The sequence below is a fragment of the Camelina sativa genome, chromosome 10 (genome assembly GCF_000633955.1).
Source record: "Camelina sativa cultivar DH55 chromosome 10, Cs, whole genome shotgun sequence".
NCBI classification, from domain to species: Eukaryota; Viridiplantae; Streptophyta; class Magnoliopsida; order Brassicales; family Brassicaceae; genus Camelina; species Camelina sativa.
Genome location: NC_025694.1, coordinates 10,825,276 through 10,832,566, shown reverse-complemented (window position 1 = coordinate 10,832,566; position 7,291 = coordinate 10,825,276). Strand labels below are relative to the sequence as shown.

The 7,291-nt window shown below is 38.6% G+C and overlaps 1 pseudogene; it reads right to left on the bottom strand.

Annotated features, from left to right (window-relative positions):
- On the bottom strand, window positions 276–1,979 carry LOC104718391 (annotated as a pseudogene).

The following is a 7,291-nucleotide window of genomic DNA, read 5'->3' as shown; positions in this document are numbered from 1 at the left end:
AAATATAACTTAGTATTAAATTTCATGTTAGTATCTCTATTAAAATTGTATTATTTTTTGCCTGTCCATTGGTGATCTCAACATATGAGGTCTCTAGAATTAAATATTAATTTATATAGAAATATGCTTTTTTGTTGTTTAATTTTGTAACTGATTTTATCTTTGCACAACAAGCACATATTCGTTGATGCTTTCTCGATCTATGTCTGCAAATATGATCTTTATCTTGATTGATCTATGCTTTCTATTTCTGTGACTGCAGGAAGAAATGGTGATGATGATGATGATACAAAGATATCATGATGATATAACAGAACTGATATTGTTTGCAGCTACAAGGAGGCCATGATCATGGACATTGGTGTAGAGGAGAACAACGCAAATTGCAAGTGCAAGTGCGGATCCACCTGCAGCTGCACCAACTGCACTTGCTGCCCCAATTAAATAAAGTTCAGATGTTGAAACCTTCTGCGCGGAGACACATTTTATGAGCTTCAATCCATTTTGTGCAAGCAGATTCACCATACTCAACGATGCACTCATCTCTTAGCCTCTTGGTATCAGGGCAAGCACAACAAATTTTCTTCTTTGGTTTTGTTTCTACTGAGGCAGCAGCCTTGGTTGGCTCTGAAACGGGTGGAGGAGGATTCGTGCTGGTTGGTCACTCATCCTGTCATAATAATGCAAACGACTTCGTCGGGGACAATAGGCATAGTCTTCGCCGAGATTGAAGTAGCAGCAGTACTGTGCATTAAGCTCATAATGAAAGCTCCCATCACACACAACACTGTCCCTCCCATCTTAACTCTACTATACATACAACTTAGCTTCACTTTCTCCATCCTTCACAATGTCAAATTATTCAAAACCCATTAACTAAAGCTTTAATCTTTCGTTACTAAACATAATAAGAAAATAAAAAGATTTACCCAGCAGCCCAAGCAATGACAGAGATTAGGCATAGCTGTAGCCAGTGATGCAGAGGTGTGTTTCATTCCTTTTTAAGTATAGCCACTGGAACAGAGTCAGTTCAACTCATCCCCACAGTCATTATTGCCACAACCTTGAATCAGTTCTTTAACCTTTCTCGGTTGATTCTCCACCACACATCAGAAATTTTGTTGTTTTTCCATTGATTTTCTCTGCTTCTCTAGTGTTTGTTTTAACATGAACAGAGTCAGTTCAAGCTCTGTTCTTTCTTTCCCACAGGATTGTTCTGCTTCTCTTCCCTTATAGTCATATCTACTGTTACTCAAATCTATTTATCGTCGTTATCAACAAAAATACCTAAACCCCGATGATCTAATTCTCCCCCAAATCTAACCAAACAAAAAACCCTAATCTCTAATTACACACAAATCTTGAGAAGAAAAAAAGAACTAAGCTTTTGATGACATCATCATCACCTCGAAGAAGAAGAAAAAACCCAACTTTACGGGAAATGATTTGCCCCTCCCAAGCTATGAAAAAACTTGGAATTGATTAAAAAGATCGGAGATTGAAGCTGATTCAGTTACCTCCAGAAGGCCGATGAGAACTTCCATTGGGTTGTATCTACTAGATTTTGAAAAATTGATTCATGCTTTTTGTTTTGAAAGAGAGAGATAAGCGAATGAAGGAAAGAGAAAAAAAAAAACAAAAAAAACCAAACACAACCAATAAAATTTTGACACGTTAAGGGTCTCCAAGTATCTAAAATGTTGTGCGCAGAGATCTGTGTCTCTGGAAAATAACGATTAAAACATTTTTTTTTGTTTTATTGTTAAAAATTTGAAACACATCCCAACGGTATAACCAATGGGAGTGCTCTAAGAGAGTTTGGTGAACAGAGGAGAAGATGGAGGTTGCAGAACTAGAGCCCAACAACGCCGATCGGTCTCGACGCCGCCGGGAGAAGCTTCTTTGGTGGTTGTACCAGAGAGAATGTTGGTTAGGGCGAACTCCCACATTTGATTGTAGTAGTTGATATTATTTTTTTCTGCACTATATGGCATATAAATCTTGTCTGAAAAGCATATAGTTTTTAAAATGAGATACAATCTAACTATTACTGAATACACGCACGAATGTGATCACGATTACGTTGTCTTTGAAAATCCGAAGAAATTCTCTAAATGTGGTTTATTTCTTAGTTTTATGGCTGAAATATTTCTTAGATTACGTGGTCATGTTTCATTGTTTTTAATGGCAAATTCTCTCTTGTTTTCTCTAACAAGACTTACCAACTCATTTATTTTAATACTCCGACTAACATATGTTATACATATCCTCCATATTTTGTTATATTTTAATCTCGAAGGAAGAACTGAGTGTATTTCCTAAAAAATAATGGACTTTTCATTTTTTTAAGAGAAGTGTTAATTTGTGGCCTCCCTAATTCATTAGACGGCATTTGCATTCTTTGCTATATTATTATATTTATATATATAGATGAAGGTCTCGGATGTCTCCATACTCTGATCCACATTGATGTTTACTTAATTGTTTAGAATTTTGTCGATACTATTATCCAATTTGAATTCTTACTGAAAGAGGTCCCATGAAAATAGAATGCTGGCTTTAGAACTAAATAATCACAACTATTTTCAAATTAAAAACATCCCCAACACACAGCAAACACAATTCTTATGCTAATGCCTAATACTCATCCACGACGAGTCTTTTGAAGTAATTAATCTAATATTAAGAACTTGAAAAATATAAGAACACCTTTCTATTAGATTTAGAAAACTCTCTCAAAAAATTAAATCTTTTCTTTTTTTCAAGTTTTATGGAACACCTCTCCATGGACTCTTATATTTATAGATTTACATTTTTCCTAAACCTATTAGAATTACCATTACACAACTTAATGATAATAGGAATTTTTCCTTTTCCTAATTTATCTCTTTTGGCAACTTCCTATGAGATAGTTTTTTTCTCAAGTTGGAATTATCCAATATTCTCCCCCTTAATTCCAACTTGAACTCCGGGTGCTTCAATCTCTTGTACTCCGATTAGATTCCTCATTTCTCTGAATTTTATCCTTGCTAGTGGTTTAGTGAGGATGTCCGCCTTCTGCTCCTCACCAGGAACATGTTCCAATTCTATCTGATCATTCTCCACACACTCACGAATGAAGTGATACTTTGTGAGTATGTGTTTACTCCTTCCATGGAACACTGGATTCTTACTTAGAGATATAGCTGACTTGTTGTCAATCCTTAGTAAGATCTTCTCATCTAGACTAAGTATTTCTCTTAGCAACTCCTTCAACCATATGGCTTGCTTTGCTGCTTCTGTAGCTGCCATAAACTCAGCTTCACAAGATGACATCGCCACTGTGTGTTGTTTTTGTGAAGTCCAAGTGATTAACGATGAACCAAGATAGAACATATGACTTCCAGTACATCTTCCATCATCTATATCAGCTTTGTAACTACTGTCACTGTATCCAACAACCTTACTCAACCCATCATGCTTGTAGAACAAGCCTAAGTTAGTGGTTCCTCTCACGTACCTTAACAAGTGTTTAAGAGCTTGTCCATGTACCTCTCTCGGACTCTGCATATACCGGCTTAAAACTCCTACAACAAAAGCTAAGTTAGGGAGTGTGTGAAGTAGATACCTTAAACACCCAATCGTTCTTCTATATCTTGTGGCATCAATTTCTGGTTGTTTTTCAGCATTTGAGATCTCCATACCAGGCTCCATTGGTATGTGAGCTGAATTACACGAATTCATCTTAGTATCAATAAGAATCCCTTGAGCATAACCTTTTTGTTTTATTCGTATCCCATCTGCTCCTTGTACTACTTCAATACCAAGATAATATGTCAACTTCCCAAGGTCTGACATCTCAAATTCTCTTGACATATCCTTTTTAAACTGATCAATGACTCTTTGTGAAGTTCCTGTCACAAACAAGTCATCAACATAGATTGCCACTATCAGACTTTCTTTCTTGTCACTCTTGAGATACACCGTAGGCTCCTTTATGCATCTTTTAAAGTTCATCTTCTTCAGAACATGATCAAGCTTCACGTTCCAAGCTCTAGGAGCTTGACGTAGACCATACAACGCCTTATGTAGTCTGTACACTTGATCATCTTGTCCTCGTTTAACAAAACTTTCTGGTTGGCACACATAAACCAGCTCGTTTAAGTTACCATTTAAGAATGCGGTTTTCACATCAAGGTGATGAATCTCCCATCCCTTCGAAGCTGCAATAGCAATGAGTAGTCGAATAGTTTCCATTCGAGCTACATGTGCAAACGCTTCTTTGAAGTCCACTCCTTGTTGTTGTACATAACCTTTTGCTACAAGTCNTTACAAGTCTTGCCTTGAACTTGTTCAATGCTCCATCCGCTTTCTTCTTTATTTTATACACCCACTTCAACCCTATTGGTTTAACACCATCTGGTTTCTCAACTAGCTCCCAGGTTTTATTTCTAACAATAGACTCCAGCTCAGCCTTTATCGCTCTAACCCATTCTTGCAAACTTAAAGCTTCAGAAACAGACTCTGGTTCACCATCTATGGTAAGTAGAAGTCGTTCACTCTCCAGCTCAGCTAGTAGAACATAATCATTGAGGTATCGAGGTTTGTTGATAACACGTCCATATCTTGTGACAACTTGCTGATTTTCATCTACTTGATCCACGTTTTCTTCATTTTGTTCATCTTCTATCTCTTCTTCTTGGTTTGCAGGTTCTTGGTCCGGTTCTTGATGCTCGACATTGTCATCCTGATTGTTCTCATCTTCGTTTCCTTCTTCTACAAACCCATTATGAGATAGCTTATACCTTCCTGGTTCTCCATTGGTTTGGTTTCTGCATTCGACAAATCCCAAACTTTTGTCTCGTCAAACACGACGTCTCTGCTTACAAACACTTTTCTTGTAACTGGATCATATAACCTATAAGCTTTCGAACCTGGTTTTGTCCCTAGATTAATCAAAGTTCTCGACCTATCATCCAACTTCTTAAGATGTGGTCCAATGATTTAAGCATAAGCAACACAGCCAAACACTCGTAGATGCTCGATGTTAGGCTTTCTCTTCGTGAAAATTTCATATGGAGTCTGACCTGCTAAAGCTTTGGTAGGAACTCGATTGATTAGATATGTTGAATGACGTACAGTCTCTCCCCATAGTTCATTCGGCAATTTCATAGCTTTAAGCAAGCTTCTTGTCATCTCCATTAATGTGCGGTTTCTTCTTTCAACTACACCATTCTGTTGAGGAGTATATGGTGCAGTTAAATGTCTAGAGACTCCACTTCCTTCACAGAATCGGTTAAACTCAAGCGAGGTAAACTCTCCTCCCCTATCAGTGCGAAAGGTTTTGATAGACAGTCCGGTCTGCTTCTCAATTCCTTCTTTAAACCTTTTAAACCGATCGAAAGCCTCGCTTTTCTCCTTCAATAGCATTATCCACATATATCTCGAAAAATCATCAATAAGGACAAAGACATACCGATTATTAGCTGGTGTTGGTGGTGAGATCGGTCCACACAAGTCACCATGAATCAGCTCCAAAGCTTGAGCTGCTCGAAAAGATGTTGTAGTTGGAAACACAGCTCTGGTTTGTTTTCCGACTAAACACGCAGTACACACATTCTTCTCATGAATCGATTGTTGCATTCCTACAACCATACCTTGTCTCACCATATTGTTCATTACTCCAACACTTACATGTCCCAGCTGTGCATGCCATGTTAGAGTAGTGTCGTTGTCTTGGATTTAAAGACACTTAGGAAACTCGACTTCCATTGGCGTCTTGTAGAGACGGTTTGATGATCTCTTGACTTGTACTAACAACCGTCCAACTGGATCACTTAAAGTTAACATGTCTCCCTTCATGTTCACTTCACATCCAAACTCAGTCGCTTGTCCTAGACTGATAATGTTGTGATTCAGGTTGGGAATGTAGTAAATCTCCTTGAGTGATCGCCTCTCACCCGTTTTTCCCACAAAAACAATTGATCCCTTTCCAATTATGTTGACAAACGAACCATCACCAAACTTAACCTTCCCTGTGATATTCATATCCAAACTAGAGAAGAATTCTTTGTTTCCCGTCATGTGGTTACTAGCACCGTTGTCAAGATACCATACACTTTCATTGTTGGTATCATAATTCTTGGGAAACACCCTATCCTCATTCAAGAATACCACCTCATGAACGTAAAGTGCATCAGCTTCATGAGTTTCATTAAGATTTGTCTCTTGATGTGCAACTTCTTTCGCAGGACATGAAGATGCGTAGTGACCCGGTTTATCACATCTCCAACAAATTATTTTAGATAGATCCTTCTTCTGGTTTTGATTCTGATTTTGATTCTGGTTTTGTACTTGATCTGGATTGTCTCCTCCACGACCCTGGCCATTGAACCTTCCTCGTCCCCTGCCTCTGCTAGAGCTATCTCCATTGTAGTTACCATGACCAAAACCACCTCGACCATATCCACCACGACCATATCCTCCTCGACTACTTCCTCTTCTTCCATAACCTCCTCTGTTATAGCCTCCTCTGTTTCCTTGATAACCACCGTAGCTTCCTTGATTGCTTGAATTTGAGAACATAAGTTTTGCTTGGTCTTCACTCCGGGTCTCCTCCCCTACACGCTCTTCATAAGCTTTGATACGACCAACTATGTCTCCAAATCGAGTTGTCTTTAAATCTAAGACTTGTTCCAACGATGCAACGATATGAATATATTTGTGTCTTGGAAGTCCTTTTAAGAACTTCTTTACCAATTTTGATTCTTCAATAATTTCTCCCAAAGCAGCTGACTGCGATGCTAGACCTGAGATCTTGCCAGCAAAGTCATCAACAGAGTCGGTATCCTTCATCGTTACCCGATCAAGATCTGCAAGTAAAGTTTGAAGCCTCGTTTCCTTTACACGTTCTGCACCTTGATGGCGTGCTCTTATGGCTTCCCATAGAGTTTTAGCCGAGCCTTGATCTCCAACTTGCAGGATAAGTGATTCGGGGATGGATTGAAACAGAAGAGCAGTCGCCACATCGTTCTTCTTTTGATCGGTGGATCCAAGATCAATAGTATCCCACACCTCGCTAAGTGGAAGTGTGATTCTCATGCGCATCGACCAAACAGTATAGTCTGTCGATATTAACATCGGACATTGGATGGACGGTGATCCAAGGTCCTTGGTTCTCGACAATGGATTTGGTTCGTCCCCCATACTTAGTTATGGACAGCTTCTTCTCCACAACTTTTGATCGGAGCTACAACCTTAGCTCTGATACCAAATCTAATATTAAGAACTTGAAAAATATAAGAACACCTTT